Source organism: Oryctolagus cuniculus, chromosome 6, assembly GCF_051225735.1.
Source record: "Oryctolagus cuniculus isolate XC-2025 breed Fujian yellow rabbit chromosome 6, ASM5122573v1, whole genome shotgun sequence".
NCBI classification, from domain to species: domain Eukaryota; kingdom Metazoa; phylum Chordata; class Mammalia; order Lagomorpha; family Leporidae; genus Oryctolagus; species Oryctolagus cuniculus.
In genome coordinates, this window is record NC_142872.1 from 39,909,403 (window position 1) to 39,931,609 (window position 22,207).

A 22,207-nucleotide genomic window follows, 5' to 3' on the forward strand; every position below is an offset into this window, starting at 1 on the left:
ACAAAATCTTTAAAAAAAAATTTTCAAATAAAAAAAAGCAAGCCCCTGGCAAGCAGGCTGTGTCTCGCACGTTGCGCTGCTGCCCAAAGGCCAGATGCCCAGCAGATGCTGGTGACGTGCTCGTGGGTGTCCCAGCCTTTACGACCATGAGCCAGATAAACGTCCACTCTGTGTCAACTACCAACAGAAAACAGACCGAATCAGGGAAGGCTGCTCTGAGCAGGGGACCTTGTGAGAGGAGACATCCCACACAGAAGGAAGAGCTTTGTATTGTGCTGCTCCCAAGACCCGGCCCCTTACTTTACTGCGAACAAGGAGAATCACAAACCGGCAGACAGCTTGACATTATTGACCACTGTGGTTCTGTCCTGGCTTTCGCTTGCTTCATGTCCATCTACTGGTCTAAGGGAAGGCCAATCAGAGGAGGCAGGAGCCACTGGGTGAGTCCTGGTCCCACCTTAGCCCCATTGCCTGGGAGAGGGGCATGGAGGGAATTCTGGTGAAGGTGTGGAAAGTAAGAGGGTTTATCTGTTAAGTACACGACTGACAATAATGAGGCTACAAAATGCCAGTTGGTTATCAAAAAAAAAAAAAAAAAAAAACAAAAAAACAAAGGCTCCACCTAACCCTATAATTGTCCCACTTAATTCATTAACGGATTATCCCTGAGGTTTGGGGAGGGGAGCGAGCACAATGGGAGTTCTGGCCGCAGAACAGTCTCCTCCGAGGCAGCTGGGAGAGCTGGGCACACCAACTGTGGCAGAGACCACGGCATTGGGAGTCAAGGAGCAAGGGTTCTAGTCCTGCCATGCCCTGAGTGACCATGTGACCTTCCTGGACTGAAGGGCACTCAGTCTGCTCAATGGGTTACGAACAGTGGCTTCAAACAGTGCTTCAAGGCGCCCTGGAGTCATAGCCACTGTCTTAGGGGCAAGGGCAGCTGTAGGTAGGCAGAGCAGCTAGGATTGAGGCCCTGACTCCTTTCGACCAGAGAGGCCCTATCTATATGGGTTCCTCACCAGGAGGTAACATGTACGGTGATAATGAAAACAGACACAGCCCTCACCCTGTGCAGTTGGGTGGATTACAAATGATAAGGTATACAAAGAGCTGAGTGCAATGCATCTATATGGAACTTACTCTACAGGGAGGAGAAAAACAAGCTCTGGGAAGTTACATAATTTGTCCACAGAGTAGGTCTGGTGCAGTGGGTTAAGCCATTGCTTAGGAGCCAATATCCCATATCAGAGCATTGATTTGAGTCTAGGCTGCTCCGTTTCTAATCCAGCTCCCTGCTAATGCACCTGGAAAAGCAGTGGAAGATGGCCCAAGTACTTGGGTCCCTCAACCCATGTGGGAGACCCAGACTGACTTCTGGGCTCTTGGCTTTAGCCTGGCCCAGCCCCAGTCATTGTGGCCAGCAATGGTGGACAGATCTCAATCTTGACCTCTCTCTCTCTCTGCCTTTCAAAATAAGTAAGTAAATATTTAAAACGAAAGAATTTGTCTAGAGTCAGAGCTTTGGGGCAAATGCTTGCGGTCAGGCTTTGAGTCTTCACTTGTAGCCGTTCTTTGACTCCTCACAGAGATGTTCTGTAAGGAGTGGGCAGTTGCAGAGGGCTCTGCACCAACCAACGCTGTGGCCTGGAGGAGACTGTGCACGGGAGAAACTTACGGCAAAGACTCAGTCACTATTAGCTCTGCTTGTGATTATGAGAATACGTTTTTCACAGGAAAAATGTTTCTGCTCAAAGGTGCCGGAGAAGAACTGCAGTAGACAAGCCCTAAGAATCCCGGCCCTGGCAGTCCCCTCCTCAAAGGCAGGGACGGTGCTGGGGATGGGGGTGCTCCCTGCTACCCTGGCACGATGCTGGCCAGGAAAGTTTCCATGGGGTGGGAATTGTGGCTCCGTGGGTTGAGCCGCCACTTAGGAATCTGCATCCCATATCAGAGTGCTGGTTTGAGTCCCAGCTACTCTGCTTCTGATCCAACTTCCTACTGCTGCATCCTGGGAGAATGGGTGTTCCTGGCTTTGGTCTGGCCCAGCCCTGGCTATTATAGTTATTTGGGGATTGAACCAGAGGATGGACTCTCTCTCACACCTTTAGAGTAGATGAAAATTTATTAAAGATTTATTTATTAATTTTGAAAAGATTATAGATTGAGGCCAGCGCTGTGGCACAGTGGGTTAATGCCCTGGCCTAAAGTGCCGGCATCCCATATGGGTGCCAGTTTGAGACCCGGCTGCTCTACTTCCGATCCAGCTCTCTGCTATGGCCTGGGAAAGCAGTAGAAGATGGCCCAAGTCCTTGGGCCCCTGCACCACATGGGAGACCCAGAAGAAGCTCCTGGCTCCTGGCTTCGGGGCAACTCCAGCCATTGTGGCCAACTGGGGAGTGAAGCATTGGATGGAAGACCTCTCTCTCTCTCTCTCTCTCTCTGCCTCTCCTCTCTCTGTGTAACTCTTTCAAATAAATAAATAAATCTTTAAAAAAAAAAAGATTATAGATTACATGGCCACAATGGTTCGGGCTTGACCAGGCTGAAGCCAGGAGTCAGGAGCTTCTTCTGGGTCTCCCACATGGGTAACAGGGGCCCAAACACTTGGACCATATGATGATGCTTTTCCCAGGCCATTAGCTGGAAGCTGGATCAGAAGTGGAACAGCCAGGACTTGAATTTGCACCCTTAAGGGGTGCCAGTGTCGCAGGCGGCGGGTTTTACCTGCTATGCTACACACCGGCCCTGAAAATAAATATTTTTTTTAACAAAAGAAGCTTTTGCTAGTTTTTGGGAAATGAAACATGGAAGAAAAGCTAGGGAGATTTTAGGGGCCATTTTATCCTATTGAGGAGGCTGTCTTTGAATGAGAGATGAAGACCTATCTAATAACAAAGATGGCTGGTGGTTAGGGGCACTTTCTATGTTCCAGTACCTCTTGCTTCATCCTTGCAGCGTCCCCAAGGAGGTCAGCACCACTTTTAGTTGAGAAAAATGAGGTTTAGGGTGGTCAACTAACTTGCCCAAGGCCCCATAGCTAGAAAAGAGCCCTATGGGGCCTCCCTGAAGACCTCAGGACACCAGAGCCCTCCCTCTGACCCAGTAAGCCACCTGCTGTTTTACATAGGTTTAGCAGCTTTGTTCAGATATGTAAGTCAATAGCTTTTACTTTACTTTCGAAATCAGGCAACCACCTCCAGCATCTCATTTTAGAAAATCTTCATCACCCCCAAAAGAAATCTCACGCCCATCAACAACCTTACCTCTGTCCTTCAACTCCACCCTGCCAAGTACAAATCTGCTTTCTTTCTATATAGCTTTGCCAATTCTGGCCATTTCATGTAAGAAGAATCCTACTGGATCCATTCTTTCCTTATTCATTGGAAAGGCAGAGCAACAGAGAGAGAGAGAGACAGAGAGAGAGAGAAATCTTCCATTCACTGGTTCATACCCCAAATGTCCACAGTAGCAGGGGTTGGGCCAGGTCAACGTCAGAAGCCAGAAACTCCATCCAGGTCTCCCACATAGCTGGCAAGAACCCAAGTACTTGACCCATCATCTGTAATGTCCCAGGCACATTAGCAGGAAGCTGAATCGGAAGGGAGAAGCCAGGGCTGGCTCTGTGTCATAGAAGGTGTAGTGCCGGCATCCCATATGGGTGCCAGTTCAAGTCTCGGCTACTCCACTTCTAATCCAGCTCTCTGCAATGGTCTGGGTAAGCAGTAGAAGATGACCCAAGTGCTTAGGCCCCTAAACCCGTGTGGGAGACTCGAAAGAAGCTCCTGGCTTCATATTATCTCAGCTAATACAAAGTGAACCAGCAGATAGAAGACCTTTCTCTCATTCTCTCCCTCTCACTATCTGTAACTCAACCTCTCAAATAAATACTTTTTAAAAAGAAGTGGAGAAGCCAAGACTTGAACCAGTGCTTTGATGTGCAAAGCTAGTGTCCCAAGAGGCAGCTTCACTTGCTGAGCGAGCCATGATGCCCCTTCCTATATCAGTTATTTGGTGACTGGCTTCCTTTGCTGAGCTTAATCTTTCTGGGATTCATCCACATAGTGGTGTGTATCAGCACTTCATTTCCTTTTGTGGGTAAGTAAAATTCCATTAGGGGGGGTAAAACCCATTTGGTCATCCATGCATCGGCTGATAGATGTTTGGATCTTCCTTGCCTTTTAGCTATTATGAAAAATGCTGCTACCTTCTGTGCATGAGTTTATTTTTCTTTGTGTGTGTGTATGGACATACATTTTAATTTTTCTTGAGTGGTTACGTGGTAGTAGAATGGCTGGGGCATATCAAAACTCTATCTAACACGCTGAGGAAGTGCCAACCTGTTTCCCAGGATAGCCACACCATTTTACATTCTCGATTACCTGTCTTTTTTTATTACAGCCATCCTGGTAGGAGTGAGGTGGTATCTCATTGTGGTTTCGACTTACGTTTCCCTAATGACTAAAGATGTTCAGCATCTTTTCATGTGCTTGTTAGTCATTTGTCTATTTTCTTTGGAGAAGTAACTATTCCAATCCTTTGCCCATTTTTTAATTGGATTGTTTATGTTGCTGAGCTGAATGAGTTCCTTATGTATTCCAAATACAAGTCCCTTATCAGATACACAATTTGCAAGTATTTTTTTTTAAAGAATTTATTTATTTGAGAGGCAGAGTTACAGATAGAGAGAGGCAGAGACAGAGGGAAAGGTTTTCCATCTGCTGGTTCACTCCGTAAATGCCTGCGATGGCCCATGCAAAGCCAGGAGTGTGGAGCTTCTTCCTGTCTTCCACGTGGGTGCAAAGGCCCAAGGACTTGGGCCATCTTCTACGCTATCCCAGGCCACAGCAGAGAGCTGGATTGGAAGAGGAGCAATTGGGACTGGCACCAGTGCCCATATGGGATGCCAGCACCACAGGTGAAGGCTTAGCTCACTATGCCACAGAACCGGCTCCAGTAAGTATTTTCTTCCATTTTGTAAATTGTCCTTTTACTTACTTAATGGTATCAAATGAAAAACAAAAGTTTTTAATTTTGATGATGTCCAATTTGTCCATTTTTTTCTATTATTTCTTATGTTCAAGATGATATCTAATAAATGACTGCCTGTCAATATTGCAAAGATTCAGTTCTATATTTTCTTTTAAGAGTTTTTTTAACTCTTTAAATTAGATCTATGGCCCATTTTGAGCTAATTTTTGTGTAAGGTGTGATACAGCAGTCCACATTCATTCTTTTGCATATGTATAACCAACTTTCCCCCAGCACTTATTTAAGACTGTTCTCTCCCTCAATGAATTATCTCAGCATTCTTGTCAAAAGTCATTTAACTGGGGCCAGCACTGTGGCACAGTGGGGTAAAGCTGCTGCCCACAGCACCAGCATCCCATATGGGCACCAGTTCGAGTCCCAGCTGCTTCACTTCCCATTCCACTCCCTGCTAATGCACCTGGGAAGGCAGTGGACCCTGCACCCATATGGGAGACCAGGATGAACCTCCTGGCTCCTGACTTCAGTGTGGCACAGCCCTGCCATTGCGGCCACTTGGGGAGTGAACCAGCAGATGGAAGATCGATCTCTCTCTCTCTCTCTATCTTTCTCTTTCTCTTTCTCTCCCTCCCTCTCTCCCTCCCTCCTTCTCCTTTTCTCTAACTCTGCCATTCAAATAAATAAAACAAACATTTAAAAGGAAGTCATTTAACCATAAATGTGAGGGTTTATTTCTGGGATTTCTATTTAATTGCTCTATGTGCCTATTTTTATGTTAGTACCACACTATTTTGACTAGTGTAGTTTTGTAGTAACTTTTGAAATAGGAAAGGATGGATCCTCTAACTTTGTTCTTTTTAAAAAATTAGCTTACCAGATTCAGCAAAAAAAAAAAAAAAATTCACTTTTAAAGGTGTCCCTTTTCTTATAAAATAAGATGATGGGAGATGGTAACTTAGCCTTTTAAAAGGAAAAATGACCTTGGTTGGCAAATAAATAAATAAATAAATAAACTCTGTTTTGAGCCTTCAAAATTGTAGGCAATTTTACCAATCTGTGAAAGCCAAAAGTGACTTAGAAAGTTATACAGAATTGACCAGATTTTAAGGTGGGGCAGAAAGTGTACACAGATGAGGAAGAGGGGGTAGAAGGCAGAGATGGGAGCAGTGAGCTGCCCACCTGGGCCCTTGCTGTGATAGACACACCCTGGAACATCTTACAGAGCATGGGGGGTACAACAGGGAAGACTTCTTTCTCTTTAGAAAAAAAAAACAAGAGAATTCTGGGAAAGAATCCCCCCTCCCAGCCATGGGAGCATGAGCTCAGCCTCACAACACACCAGAGGGTGACCTGGGGTCCCCCTAATATCCTTACCCAAACTAAGCACTCTCCTGCAGCACCTTGTTTAAAGCTCACATCTCAATCACTGTTCAGCTGTGCAGCACAGCACTGACTGAAACAGCAGGTGAGCTGCCACATTAAAAAAGTAAAAAGAGCCGGCGCCGTGGCTAAATAGGCTAATCCTCCACCTTGCGGTGCCGGCACACCAGGTTCTAGTCCTGGTCAGGGCGCCAGATTCTGTCCCGGTTGCCCCTCTTCCAGGCCAGCTCTTTGCTGTGGCCAGGGAGTGCAGTGGAGGATGGCCCAAGTGCTTGGGCCCTGCACCCCATGGGAGACCAGGAGAAGTACCTGGCTCCTGCCATTGGATCAGCGCGGTGCGCTGGCCACAGCATGCCGGCCACAGCGGCCATTGGAGGGTGAACCAACGGCAAAAGGAAGACCTTTCTCTCTGTCTCTCTCTCTCACTGTCCACTCTGCCTGTCAAAAAAAAAAAAAAAAAAAAAAAAACTAAAAAGAAACGAGGGGTTCGTTAAATAGGAACACATCGCTATTAACTCAATAGATCCTCAGTGCTATCATTTCTACATGTAACCAGTATTTTAAACACTTCCTCGTCAGCTAGTTTTCGTTCACTTTCCTTAGCACATCTTTAAAATCCACTGTATTTTTATATCCTTCTGGCACACTTTAACTCACGGGCTAAAGGCTCACTGATAACGCTTGACCTGTATGTAGATTTCATAAAGTTAGCAGTTGAAAAAGCAGCTTCACCCTTCCAAGTTGTTTCAAGCATACTTAAAAGTGAGGCAGTGGGGCTGGTATTGGGGTCACTTGAGACACCAGCATCCCATTCCAATACAGCTCCCTGCTAATGGCCTGGGAAAAGCAGTAGAAGATGGTCCAAGTGCTTGGGCTCCTACCACTCAATGTGGGAGACCGAGATAAAGCTTCTGGCTTCAATGTGGCTCAGTCCTAGCCATCGCAGCCACCTGGGGAGTGAACCAGCAGATGGAAGACCTCTCTCTCTCTCTCTCTCTCCTTCTTGCTCCCTGTAACACGGACTTCCAAATAAAATGATAAATCTTTTTTTAAAAAAGGTGAATCAAGTATCAGTTTTTAAATTTTAATACTGAAATCCATTAAAATTAAGTGGAACTTAAAATTCAGTTCCTCAGTCACACTAGCCAGATTTCAAATGCTCAAAACCACAGGTGGTCAGGGGCTGTCATGCTGAACATGCAGGCCAACACTTCTGTTACACCGTATCACCAGGGCAGCGATGAGGTAACTGAATCCCTCCCACTGTGTGGGCCGACAGTGCGGGTCCAGTAAACATGTATTTAATAATGCCTATGTGGAAGAGTCGAGCAAACAGAGCTAATGAACAAATAACTAGTGATTATCATCCTAATTAGAAAGATGGAGTAGCTGGGATTCAGAAAATCAAAATAACTAGGCCAAATGCCTATAGCCAGTGAGTGGCAAGGAGGGAATTCAAAGCCAGATCTGACTCATTCCAAAATCTATTGGCTGCCAGAAACTATGTGGGTACAGGAAGGAGACTGAAGCCGGGCCAAGGAGCCAAATAGCATCAAGGTGTCCAGGATGCACTGTCAGGCCTCGGCAGCCCCCTTGTGCCCACCAGCCTCCCTGACCTGTGATGCCAGACCCCCACCCCTGGCCCCTGTGGATGCTCCAGGAGTCCCAGGGAGAGGGAGTGAGGAGGGGCCAGGTGACTCCATGGACACAGTGACAGCTGGACAGCCCTGGGCACAGGAAACAGACACCAGGGGCACAGACAGAGCCCTCACTTGTCTTGAAATCTGCAAGACTGACCTCATCTCTGGTCACAAGTCCTGGGCCTGGCCCCAAACTGGAGCACAAAGTCAAGGGGAAACTTGAACCTGAGTCACAAGACTTGAGTGATGGATAAGGGAGCGCTTACCTCCTCTAAGACATGAATTTGTGGGTTAGGAACTGAGCCCCAGGAAAGGCAAGGTCGCACGCAAGGCTGCCCAGTGCGGCTCTCCAGAAGGACAGGTCACACTTCAGTTTTCTTATTGCCGATGATGCCACCGCTTCCTTTCCCTAAACAATGCCAGCTCTCCCAGTCCTTCTGCCACCCCATCATGCCGGGCCATAACGTTTTTGGGCAAAGACACCATGAAGCCAGGAATTTCAGCTGGTTTCCTTTGGAGCTTTGCTGACAATTCTGCCTAAAACACATTTCCTCCCTTGCTCATTTTTATTCCCAATCTCTTCTGTCTCTCCAGATTTGGCTAAATAATTCCCACCATGCAGAGCCAGGCTCAAACACCACTGCTATGGTTTGCACATGGTTTGTCCCCTTCAAAACTCGTAGCCGGTTAAGCCACTGCCTGTGGCACCAGCATCCCACATGGGCACTGTTTCAAGTCCCTGCTTCTCCACTTGCAATCCAGCTCCCTGCTAAGGCTCCTGGGAAAGCAGAAAAGGATGACCCAAGTTCTTGGGCCCCTGCACCCATGTGAGAGACTGGGATGAAGTTTCTGCCTCCTGGCTTCAGATCCGCCCACCTCCTGCCATGGTGGCCATGTGGGGAGTGAACCAACAGATGGAAGATCTCTCTATCTCTCTCGCCTTCTGTGTGTATGTGTGTTTGTGTGTGTGTGTGCACGTGCGCCCGTGCGACTCCCTCTCACTCTAACTCTGCCTTTCAAATAAACAAATCAATCTTTAAAAAAAAGAAATCTGATGCTGTGAGGCAGTGGACTTAAGCAGGATGAAATGCTTCTTTGTCAGTGAAAATGAGGCTCTTATCAGATCAGAATTGCCCCCAGAGGAACCTGCAAACCAACCTCATTCCATTTCTTCCTTTGGATTTACCTCTCCTCCATTTTCCACACTTGGCAGCCTGAAACCCCCTTCTCTGTCCATCATTTCTTCACCACGATTTGCTCTCTGTTGAAGATGGTAAGTAAGCTGGCGTTCTGGGTAACTGCTTCGTGCTGCTGTTCACTGTGGTTCTCCCGTACCCTGTGTGCTGTACATGTTAATAAACAGAAGCAGCAGCACTAATGCTGCTCTGAGGGCCTGGGTCGGTGTTTGCAGGCCTGCTGGGTTCCTGCCCCTGCATTAGTCACCGTGAGTCGGTTACTCTGAAACAAGGCAGCTCCTCGTGTTTGTCTCTGCCACGCACGCCCACTTGCCCTTTCCACGCTATGACGCAGCACGAGCCACCAGCAGAAAGAAGGCAGACAGAAACTGACACCACACTCTGCACTTCCCAGTCCCCAGAACTGTGAGCTCAGTCAACCTCTTCCTGTGATAAATTAACCAGCCTCGGGTACTCTAGCGGAGCAACAGAAAATGGACAAAGCAGCCACTGTTTCCTGAAACTGTCCCCAACCCCACTGAACCTGTGCATCTCCTCCTGCTCTTCACCCTCTTTAAAAATGTATTAATTAAGGGGGGGGGGGCATGCTGACTTCTGCTAGTTCATTCCCCAAATGCCCACCATAGTCCAGATCCAGTTGGGGTCAAAGTTAGGACCCAGGAACACTTGAGCCATTCATCGCTTCTCAGGGTGTGCAGTAGCAAGGAAGCTGGAATGGGGAGCGGGAACCGGGTATTGAACCCAGGCACTCTGCTGCGGATGCCCACCTCTGCTCTTCCCCTGTTCCACTAGGTCCTTCATGGTGGCTGTCAGATGGCGGAGAAACTGAAGCAGCTTCAGGGAACTGTGATGCCCACGGTTGAGAAGAAGTTGTGGAAATTAAGATTAGAAAGAAAGCTGGGGGCAGAAGGGAGACGGACCAGACCGTAAGCAGCTGCAAGTGAGGAAGCAGGGGCCCCGGTCTATTCATGCCTCTAACGAGGACATTTCTCCCAGAGCCTCGCAGGATCCCATTCTCTCAAGGAGATGGAAAACAACATCATTGAAGACGTGATCCCTGGCCTACCAGAGTCACAGACTCATTCATTCATTTTAAAATGCTAATCAGTTTTACTTTCTGCCAGGCGCTGTGTGGCTGCTGAGAGTAAAAGCAGGCTGATAAAGGAGAATGTGTGTGTGCACATGTGTGCGTGTGCATACGTGTGGTCCCATGCTGGTGAGAAGAGTGACAGTGAGTGACTCACGAGCAGTCTCACAAGTGCAGTGCGCTTCATGCCAGGAGTGTGCAGAGCACCATGGCAACAGCAGGGAATCCAGCTGGATCTGGGGCCCCCAGGATGACTGACAGCTCACTGCCCCTCAAGGCTGGGCTGGAGTGGACCAGATTTCTAAATGATGGGAAAGCCAAAGTGCAGAGATTTGGGGAGCACATCGGGAGGGCACTAGCATCAGTGGAGTTGAAAGGAAGGCCTGTAGGAGGCAGTGGCACCCAACGCTCGCCCACCAAGGCATGGACTCCTAGACGGGACTGGGACAGGGTGCGATGAGGACATGCCACAGAGCATCTGAGCTCCTGGAGGAGGTGATGTCTTGAACCATGAGTGGCAATTGGCCAGTGAGATATAGAAGACAGGAAGAGTCCCTGGCAGAGGGACCAGCACGTGCAGAGGCCCTGTGGTGGAAGAGAACGTGGTTCCCTGGGAACTACTTCCCTGGCCTGTCAGTTACGGATTGATTCATTCACTTAAAAATGCCAATTGACAATTTTACATTCTGCCAGGCACTGTGTGGACAGAGTAAAACAGGCTTATAATGCAGAATTTGTGTGTGTATGTGTGGGGCATGTATGTGTGTGAGCATATGTGTGTGTGCACTCTGTGTGTGTGTGCATGCACGTGTGTGTGTGTGTCTTCTTCCCCAAGACTTTTTTTTTTCACAGGCAAAGTGGACAGTGAGAAAGAGAGACAGAGAGAAAGGTCTTCCTTTGCCGTTGGTTCACCCTCCAATGGCCGCTGCGGCCGGCACACCGCGCTGATCCAATGGCAGGAGCCAGGTACTTATCCTGGTCTCCCATGGGGTGCAGGGCCCAAGCACTTGGGCCATCCTCCACTGCACTCCCTGGCCACAGCAGAGAGCTGGCCTGGAAGAGGGGCAACCGGGACAGAATCCGGCGCCCCAACCGGGACTAGAACCCGGTGTGCCGGCGCCGCAAGGCAGAGGATTAGCCTAGTGAGCCACAGCCCCGGCCCCACTTTTGATGAGGATTCCCAGACCCAATTATCTCAGGTCAGAGGGCCAGTTCAAGACAGAATGTTTGCTGGGTTCTGCCAGGGGGGCTTTGTAAAGTTTCACTCCAGACCTAATCCTGAGTCGAGAGTGTCTGAAGAAACTTGAAAAATCACCAAGTAGGCCAGTGCTGTGGTGTATCAAGTTAAGCCTCCACCTGTGATGCCAGCATCCCATGTGGGCACCAGTTTGTGTCCTGGCTGCTCCACTTCCCATCCAGCTCCCTGCTTATGTGCACTGGGAAGGCAGTGGAAGATGGCTCAAGTCCTTGGGCCCCTGCACCTGCATGGAAGACCCAAAAGAAGCTCCTGGCTCCTGGCTTTGGATCAGCCCAGCTCTGGCCGTTGCAGCCACTTGGGGAGTGAACCAGCAGATGAAAGACCTTTCTCTATCTTTCCCTCTGTCTGTAGCTCCACCTCTCAAATAAATAAATAAAATCTTTAGGAAAAAAAAAAAGCAATTACCAAGTTTAGTGTCATCTCCTTTTCTGAACTAGGATTGAGACTCAGCAAAAGCAAAGGATTTAACCGAGGCCACAGGCTGTTGGGCTAACGAACCACGCACTAGGTCCCACACTGTGCTCAGCACTTCAGCCCGGACGTGAGAAACAACTACCAGTCTCACATGGCAGATGAACATTCTGGGGTTCACCAAGGTGATCCTGTCTGAGGTCACCCAGCTGGAAATCCCCCGTTTTGAAATGCAGAGAGCTGACCCCAGAGCACAGATCTCTCCAGCAGGGCTGGGCCAGGACCCAGGCTCCCCGACGCACAGCCTCATGTTCCCACCCCGGAGCAGAAGTCCAGCCTGGCAATCAGCTCTTTGCAGGCCTCCACGCCCTGCCCCAAGGCTGGCTGGCTCCGTGCAGGTCTGGCCCTAGGAGGGCAGGCCATGAAGCAAGAGTGCAAGGGGAGGCCTCTCGGCTCTTCCAGCACCTTCTTGCCACACGGAAGGTGGCTGTCCCCATGCACTTGCACGCCTCACCCCAGATGACCAAGCTCCACCCGTGCGTTGCCCTAACACCTTCCCAGCAAACACCTTGGCTTCCTCCCAGGCCGGCTGTGGACAAAGACCTCTGGCAGAGGCCCAGCAAGCTAGCTGTGTGAGCTTCAAGCTGGTCTGGAAGTAGGGCTGACAGCGTGGAGTGAGCTGGCTCCTTTGCACTGTCCCACCAGGACAAGGCAGAGCTCAGGAGCTCCCGGTTAGAGGAGCCCTGACTGCAGTGGTCCAAAGGCTACTGCTAAACCCAGGAGCCGGCTTTCTGGTGGGGCTGACTACTCCCCACTCCACAGGCCCCTGGCCAGCCACACAGCCCACACCCAGGCCTCCTCAGGGACCCTTACCTGGTGGCCACCTCCCCCATATGCCACCAAAGAAAGCCGCCCATCCCCACCTTGAGTCATGTCCCAACTCGTCTGGACCTTAGGCCTCTAGGCCGGGGCAGGATGAGTCAGCACAGGACTCAAGGCATTGGGCCCTGGGACGCTGCTCTGGGCCGGGAGGAGGAAGCTCTGTATCCCCAGGGAGAGAGTGAATCAGGCGGGAGTGGCTCGGCTCCCAGATCCCGGCCTCTACTCAGCAAACAGCGGGGGCTGCCGGGGAGGGAGCCAGCACCCCTGGCCAAGGGTCAGCCAGCCACCATGTGGGACAGGCTGCTTCTGTTTTTTTCAGCTCCCTTGGAGGCCAAGGGTGGCAGAAGAGCTTCAGCCAGACTCCCAGCTGCAGGACATGAGTCCCAACCAATCTTTGCAAACATTAGGGGTGGTTGTTTTTGCTGGGTGTCCCCCCTCCACCCTGGTCAGAAGTCTAGAAATGCAAGCTCGGAGCTCAGCCAGAGCTCTGTGATCCTGGGTAAGTCCCTTCCCTCTCTGAGCCTCAGTTTCCCTATCTGTTAAAAAGAGCAGGGTGGGGGCCCACATCGTGGCACAGGGAGCGAAGCTGCCGCCTGCAACACCAGCATCCCGTGGAAGAGCACTTGGTGGACACGCAGCTGCTGTTTCCATTCCAGCTCCCTGCTAATGCACCTGGGAGGGCCGCAAGTGCCAGAGCCCCTGCACCAATGGGGGAGACCCAGCGCAATCTCCTGCTTCCTGGCTTTGGACATGCCCAGCTCCAGCCATTCTGACCATTTGGGGAATCAATCAACCAGTGGGTGGAAGATCCCCCCACCTACTGTCCCTCTGCCTTTCAAATAAATAAATAAATCTTTAAAAAAAAAATTAACAAGAGCAGGGTGAACTTCTGGATACTGCAGGGTCACCCAGGCTCTGCACAGTGCTTTTACCTTCAGCTTCCGTGTTCAGAAGAGATCAGCTCCTGGTCACCGGCCCCTCCCTTCCTTGTGTCTCCAGCTCCCAGCTCAGGCAGCGGGCGAGCAGCGGTCCCAGTCAGGTCTTGCTGGCTGTTGCCAAGGTCTCTGCCATGAGCGCCCATTGGTGACCTCCAGGCACTGTAATTAAGATCACCTCTTCAAGGCTGGCTGACATTTATAGGCCTGGGAAAACGGTGATGACAAGCCTGGTGCCCTGAGCCCTTGGCCTGCTGGGCCTCTGGGGGAGGGAGCTGGGTGGGGAGGGCTGGGGGAAAGGTGCAGGTGATTATCAAGTTCAGCCTGTCAGGGGCGAGCTCGCCTCATTGCCTTCTCAGCAAGAGGCCGGGTAGGAGTTCACCTGTACCCAACGAGGACTCAATGCCACCACAGCCCAGGGGCAGGAATGGTGGAGGTGACCTCCTACACAGTGCTTTCCTGGGCTGTCCCATGATCTGAGCATGTCCCCGAAAGTCCGCATGCTGGAATCAACTGTCTATTTCAGAGTAGCTGCTAGGGAGGATTTTCAGTGTTCCCAACACAAGACATGATACGTTTCGGATGAGGGCTTTGGCCATGACCCCAATCTGATCAGCACGCATCGTACCCGTGGTTTGGAATATCACCCTGTGTCCAAGTAAATATCTGTAAGGCTCTTACAGCTCGGGTGTTGGAAACTTCATCACAGGTGTGCGAGTTCTGGCAGCTGGAGGCAGGGCCTGTGGAAGGTCAGTGGGTTTAGATGAGGTCAAGGGCAAAGCTCTTGTAATAGCCTCAGAAACTTCAGAAAGAGGAGAGAGGCCCGAGCCGGCAAGTGGGCTCTGCCTCGCCACACGACGCCCTCTGCCATGCCACCCCGCCAACGCTGAGCCAGCGCCAGCGCCAAGCTTCTGTCCTCCCGGACTCGGAACCAGGAGCCAAAGCCGTTCCTTTTCTTTATGAATGACCCAGCCTTGGGTATCTTGTCCCAGCCACAGCAGACAGACCCGGCTGTTGGAAAGATTGGCGTCTTCCTTCTTGGATTTTGTCTCCCGCCACGGACAGCCATCGACATGTTCAGAGGCCCCTTTCTCCGTCTCATTTCCAGCGGTGACTCGGTCAGACCCCACCTGTCTGCCCCGTGTACAAAATGAGTGTCAGCTCTGGGCAGGGTGCAGAGTGCGCGGTAGTTACTCAGGGGCCTTTCTGTCTTACCAGCTGTGTGAGCCTGCGCACCCTCTTGCTCCCGTATGGGTGCTGGTTCGAGTCCCAGCTGCTCCTCTTCCGACCCAGCTCTCTGCTATGGCCTGGGAAAGCAGTGGAAGTGCTTGGGCCCCTGCACCCATGTGGAAGACCCAGAAGAAGCTTCTGGCTTCGCATTGGCTCAACTCTGACAGTTGTGGCCATTTGGGGAACAGTGGAAGACACTCTCTCTGTCTCACCTTCTGTCGGTAGCTCTAACTCTCAAATAAATAAAGTAAATAAAATGTTTTTTAAAAGATTATCATTACTAAAATATGAGGATATATGCAACTGAAGCACTTAGTATGCTGGCTGGCAACAGTAGATGCTCCATGCATGTTACTTGTTTAAGTATTCATTACAGTACTTGTCTTGAGTTTTGGATCAGTTAGATTTCGAGATAGGTACTTGACTTCTGCATTAGTAAAATGACTCATTTCCAAAGAATGCTTTGAGCTGCATATAATAGAAATCCAAGCAAGCATGGCTTAAACAAATAGATGTGGGTTTTTGAAAAGGTATTACAAGAAATACATAGGCAGACAACTGCTGGCATTTGTTCAGTGGCTCAGTGGTGTCAAGACAGGTGTCATGCAATTCTTTTGGCATCTACCTCACGATCACAGTATGGCTACTGCAGCTCCAGACATCACATTCACTTTCAGGGCAGGAAGAGGGAGCTAGGGTGATGCTGGCTGTATCTACTTTCCAAGAAGCCATTTCTACTTCCTTTCCAAGAATATTCGCCTTTATAGTTCACAGTTTAGAGCTGGGTCATATGGCCGCCACCTTCAGCAAGGGTTCCTAAAAAACAAGATTTGTTTTGCAATCTGGTTGTAATTCACAGAAACCCAACTCAGACTGGTTTAGATAAAAATACTAAAAGACCACTTTTAGGTCTCACGTAGGGCCAGAGACCACCCTCCAGTATCTTTGCATTGGCTTAGTCATCAGTTGAGTTCTCCTCACTGGGGCTCCCCGGGTCCCTGGGAGCTCTGAGCTCACATTCTCTGCTCACACTGTCCAGCAGAAGAGACAAAGCACCATTTCTCCTGGTCACGACAGGCAGAAGTCAGGATGGGCCCTGACTGATGGTGATGGGGTTGTAGGCTCACCCCAGCCCCTCACAGCACCCACAGGGAATTCAGGGCTCCAGCTGCCCATCTAATCTCATTCATCTGCTGGCAGCGCTGGGAAAGGGACCCCCTTCACACGGGCATTTCACAGCCAGGAAGCTCAGGTTCAGAGAAGTCAACCAGCTTGCCTGGGCCCACACAGTCAAGGACCAGAGACATTGGAGCTGGATTCTCAGTGAGAGCAGACCTGCCTCATTCAGTCTGAGGGGCCAGGGGCAGGGCTTGGGGTGCCTGGGGTCCCCTGATGAACGCAGGGACAGGGTAAGGAAGGTAGCCCCAAAGAGCACCAGCAGGAGCCCTTCCCGCCCACCATGCCCCCTCTGCTCCTCAGGGCCCCCGATACATCTTGAGAAGTTCAAGGAAAATGCATTATTACGAGAAAACTGCATGGATTTCCTATTCTTTTGCACCAAAATGAACTCTCTGAGTACCTTTGTATTATCTATTTAGGAAGCCTCAGCTCAAAGGACGGGCCTCAACCTCCGGAGAAAGGGCTCGGGAAACCTGCAGGGGAGCCTGTGCGGCACTGACTGGGGGAACCCAGGAAGCACCGCCTCCCGGGGCCTCAGTTTCCTGCCTGCCCAAGGTGGCCGCCCGGACTCCGGACTCCGTGATCTCTGCAGGCACTTGTGGTTCCACCTGGGCTGGGGTTCGGAGATGTCTCCACCCCTTGCGGTGGCTTCGGATTTCTTGCCTGGGGGCGGGAGAGAGCTAGGGCAAGTTGCTACAGCTCTGTTCTCTGCCACTGGCACAGAGGCATGGCTGCCGGCCCAGCACTGAGGCTTGCCTAACCCCAGCAAGCTGAGCAAATCCCTGAGAACAAAACGGGCAGAGGAACTGCAGAGGGAGGGGAGGGGACTAGCACTGCTTCCTCCTTTGTTCTGGGGAGGCTTTAACCCCCTGTGCGCCTCCCCAGCAGCAGTGGGGTAGGCGGGGTCTCAGCATGTGGGGCTGGCAAGCCTAGCCTGGGTCTGCCTGGGCTCCTAGAGAGGCCACCTGGCATTGGGGGGCCTCACGGGGAGGTGGGGGGGGGCAGCCACAGCTGGAGATGCCCCCTCAGTCCTGTGTGAACCTAATGATGTCAGATCTGGAAAGGCTCCCCACCCCCACCCCCCACCCCCGGCTTGTGTCCTTTCGCCAGGCAGGGAGCCGAGGCCCAGAGAAGGGGAGGAACCTGCCCAAGATCACACAGCTTTGACTCACAGCAAGAAGCGTGGGCCAGCACAGGGCCACAGAAACCCAGGCCCTTGTCGAAGACCGCTCCCTTGACTCTGCAGTGCCTTTCGCAGCTCTTAAATCGCAGTTTCCATCCCCAAATGAGAAGTAGACTGTCAAGGCCTGTCCATGAATTCCTTACTTGAACCTGCAGTGACTAATGCGCGCGGGAGTATGGGATCAAACCCACCATGGCTATTAAAAATTTAATGCCAAGCCCCAGTGCCCCGGGGTTATGCTTTCTTACGAGCCCTGGAACAGGGTGAAGCCTGTACAGTCAGCCAGGCAAGGCCAAGGATGCCCGGGGTTTCTGGGCAGCTCCCTTCTCCTCTGGGGAGTCCTGGGGGCACCTTCTGAACAGGAATGTCATTCCTGTACCAGCCCCAGTCATAGGTAAGGTGAGGAGTCCCCCAGCACGGAGAGAGCTGGCCTCAGGCAGACACAGCCAGACACCATCCCAAATGCCCCTGCCCCGCGCATTGTCCACATCTGTTGTCATCTGTTCCCTGCGCACCCACATCCTGCTGTCCACACTGCCCCCTGTGTGCAAGGCTTCCTCCACTCCAGGAAGGAGACACCCTCATTCCTTTCTCTGAGCCCCTGCAGTCACTGCTCCTTCCTGGAATGTGTGTTCCCAGCTTCTGATCATTCAGGTCTCAGCTCCACTGTCACCTCCTCCAACAGACCCTTGGCATCACATTCCCTTATTTTCATCTCCATGGCACTTAACAGTGCTGGAAACCCTCTCAGTTGGATGTTTAGTGCCTATCAACTCCCTCCCACTCTGCCCTGTGGGGGCGGTGTCTCTGTCTCGTTTCTTTACCACTGTCTACCTAGCACTCAGAACTCGGTGCCCAGTCTTTATGGTCTCATTAAATGACTAGCGCAGTACTCAGACATGAAATGTGGCATCTAATCGCCCATTAGTCAGATAGGTAAGTGGAGATCTCCAGAGGGACTGGAACTGGCCCAAAGTCAAGCAATCCCTTCACTCATTCATAGGAACTCTCACAGGCAGGATAAGGAGGTAGCGGAGCAAAGACATGGCAGGAAGAGCTGGTGCCAAGAGCCTGGGGCAGGACCTTGACAGAAAGGCACAGAGGTGGCAGGTGGTACCAGGACAAGCCAAGGAGGTGAGGGGTGTGAGGCGAGGCGGCCAGGCTGTGCCTGTGCAGGTTGGGTTTGCACCCCCCAACAAGAGTGTGAATTCCTCTGCCAACTTGTGTAGGGTGCTCCGAGAGTGCAGAATCTGAGAGCCAGCTGGGCACACACTAGAATCCTAGCGTGAAGATCCTGAGGTGGAGCAATTGGCCCGGCGTGTGCAGGCCAGGACCTCAGAGGTGCTAGGGGCAGCCACAGCCGCCCGTCTGTGCCCCTGCCATGCGAGAACAGTGCCCAGAGCCCACCCCAGGGGGGTGCATGCGAAGGACTTGCTGTGCAGTTCCAGACGCTGCTGCCGGCTGACCACGTGCCAATTGCTGCCCAGTTAGTTACTCATGCCACAGGCTTTGGCCCAATTAAGTGAGCAAAGAGGGTGGTTAAAGAGGAGTAAACAATCCCAATGCCCGTAATTACACTGAGGCTTTGCTCTAACACATCCAAGCCGGGAGGAGACTGTGGAGCAGGAGGACGGAGTTGCCCGTTCTTTGTTCTAGATGGTTCACCTCACTGCAGTCGCCTTCTCCCAGCCTGCCTTATTGCACTCACACAGCTGCCTGTGGATTTTCATGTTTTTGTTTGTTTGTTTGTTGTTTTTTTTTTTTTTTTTTTGTGAAGGGGTTATAAGCACCAGATTCTAAACTCCAAGATTCCAGCAGAAAAAAAGCAAAGCCTTGGCTCTCACAGAGCTGACATTTTAAAGTTGAACAATGAACAGACACAGAGATCGTGACAGAACACACGCCAGGTAGCATGTGCTGTAAGGAACACTGAGACGGGGAAGGGGAACAGAGCGCTGCTGGGGTAGGATGTGCAGTCGTCCCGTGTGTCCACAGAGCACCTGTCTGACAGGTGACCTCTGGAGAGAGCCCTTTCTAAGGCAAGGCTGGGAGCCAGCCCCATGCAGATACCGGGCAGAAGGGCATGCTAGGCAAAGGGAGTGGCAGGTACAAAGGCCCTGGGGTGGACACTGGCAGGAGAAGGCCAGTGTGGCTGGATCACGGCACACGCTATTTCAGGATTATTGGAGCTGCATAGCTACAGGGAAGGTGGAGGCAGGTCCCAGGCTGGGAGAAGGCCTTAGGAGAGAGATAAGTGCTTTCTGTTTTTCAAGGAATTTGAGCTTATTTGATCTGCACAACAATGTTAGGAAGGTTAGATTTCTTTTTTGCATCTGACAGCTGAGGACCGGAACCTCTAACACTTCAGCCAGGATCACCCAGGAATATCCTGATTCCGGAGCAAAAGTCTGTGGTCTGCACCACCCTTTCAGGTTGGCCCACTCGCTGGTTTTGACACTGTGCCATCTTAGCTTCCAAAACAACATCAGCTTCCAGGCAAGCCGCTGGATGGGTTACAAAGTTCAGAGCAGAGCCAAGCAGAGTTGCCAAGAGTAGTACAGAACAGTCTAGGGTGCAGAGAATTAACACTGCCCCCTGAAGACTGCAATAATTTAACCAGTAGAGCACAAAAGCACGGCTCCTGTCTTTTGAAGAAATTTGTATAGGAACACAGAAAATGAGAACCAGGTCCATGTCAGATTTCTGGAATGACTTCGTTCTTCAATGCATGCACTTTCTGCACGGAGCCTCCTGCAGAGTTCCAGAGAACAACGTAAAGTGAGCATGACAGACTCTACCGTGCCATCCAGAGGGCCAGATTCCCCTCCAACGAACACCGAGAGCAGAGTGTGCAAAAGCTGTCACAGAATGTTCTCCAGATCCGCCACTGGTGTGGCTCTGCGCTTCCTGGATTCCTGATGGTATTCTAACTGGCACTGTGATTATTCCGTTCCTAGCTGTCCCCACATCAAGTGAAAGTACCTGGCTGTCACTTAATTTGGAGGGCATCTTTGCAGACATTTTGTATAAAATATAGGCTGTGTAGGAAGCAAAATTTATCGAGTAGGGCTCAAGTGGAGTGGATCTCAAATTGTGAGGCACTCACCTTAGGTGCTGGAGGGTGACGGATGAAGAGACACCTGCCAGGGCTCTCAGGAAGCTGGAGACGGAGAAACACAAAGAGGGACTTAAAATGGCAGGTACAGGATCAGACTGATTCACAGGCGACCATCTCTACTGGGGTTGGTTCTCACAAGGCCACCCTGCATGGCACAGTCCAGGGACCTGTGCTATGACAGCGGTAATGACCCTGGCAAGCAACGTGCCAGGACCACGCCTGGAACCAGTCTCTCTTGGCGCGGTTTCACCCCTGCTACAAAGATGGCCGAGCACTTCCGTTTCAGCTTTGGCAACAGCTCCTAAGCTCTTTGGTCTCAGGGCCCATTTACATTCTTGCCTTATGAGAAATTAAAAGAGGGAAGACGGTTAAAATATTTATGTGGTAATTTACTTTAAAATTAACATGATGTCCATGTTATGTCACGTAAAGTCTTCTCATGAAGATTTTCAAAGTCAAAAACAACCTGAAGCGTGGGGCGTGGCTCCCCATTTTGCTGCCAACAGGTGCCTGGACTCTCCTGGCTGCCTGCTGTGATGCACCCTGGAAAACTCCACTCAGCCAGCACTAGAGAGGGCAGGAGGGCCAAGGGCACAAGCTCCTGGGATCGCCATGACAACTCTCCTGTCTCCATGGGGCATGCGCAAGGACCAGGGCACCCCCCCCCACCCCAGACTCCCCAGACCACTCCAGGAGAGCCCCGGTCTGCAGATTTGGGGAAGTCAAACCCAGGGGCGCTCCGGAAGGGTCTCTGAGCCTCTTGGATTGCCTGTAATGGAACGACAGTAATAACTGCCCTCATCAGGCTCTTATGACAATAAACTGACTTCACAGCGGTCAAGTTCTTGAAGTCCTGAGCAGTTCACTCACTACTGGCGGCCCCTGGGAGCCTCTCAAGAGGCAGAGCCCTGGCCTCATTGCTCCGCCCTGTTGCGTGTGCCTGAATTAGGCAGGCGAGGAAGCTTTCCCCAGAGAGCGAGGGCACATCACACAGCGCTCTCAGGCAGACGGCTTTCCAGCTCCTCCCTGGACCAGGGACGTCGCTCTTCTCGGCCCTAATAAGCTAAGCAGCTCAGAGAGGCCACGGGATTCACACAAGCCACCGGGCCTCCGGGCCACCGGGCCAGTCCCGGCTCGAGCTGCTGCCGTGCCCAGGAACGGCCCTTCCCCCACACTCCTCGACGCCACAGTCGTCAGAACGCACCTGGAACTGACTGGCGGGAGCCGGGAACCCGCAGGCTCCATTCCGCCCTGCTGGGAACCATACCCGCTGCGCAGCCTTCTGGCCGACCCATGCCCACAGAGGAAGGTTACAGTGCCTGCGCCCGCCCACTCCACAAAGCACTTCCGGGTTACAACGCCATCGAGGTGGATTTGAGCAGTGGCTGCCTCCCCGCCTCAGCCAGGGGTCTTCAGTCTTTTCTGACTGGGTGGATGGCTGCCAAGCTGAGGCTGTGGCCGGGGCTCAGGCAACGTTTGGACGTTTGTTGATGGAAAGATGGAAGAAGTAAAACCACGTCTTTTCACTGACCAAAAGAAAACAAATCCATAAAGACAGCTTGGACCGTTTTCCTAGGTAATTAGATGTTTGGGGATGGTGGAAAGAGGAGAAGGGGAGAGCAAAAATGGTGGTGGATAATCAAGCGAAGACGGGGTCTTGGGAGTTAACGTGTTTGCCTTCAGGGCCCTGGTTGTGCTTAGTTCTGAAAACAACAAGAATGG

At 51.4% G+C, this 22,207-nt stretch overlaps 1 long non-coding RNA gene across 2 annotated transcripts; it reads right to left on the reverse strand.

Moving 5' to 3' along the window:
• Window positions 1-15,179: 15,179 nt before the first annotated feature.
• LOC138850194 (uncharacterized) lies at window positions 15,180-21,816 on the reverse strand. Of its 2 annotated transcripts, none has more exons than XR_011389832.2 (3): window positions 21,690-21,816; window positions 20,474-20,527; window positions 15,180-15,821 (listed from the first exon to the last, which is right to left on the reverse strand). It is a non-coding gene; the product is annotated as an uncharacterized LOC138850194 (long non-coding RNA). The 2 variants fall into 2 exon arrangements; XR_016235373.1 differs by lacking the exon at window positions 15,180-15,821 and adding an exon at window positions 19,155-20,118.
• Between the last annotated feature and the right edge of the window lie 391 nt (window positions 21,817-22,207).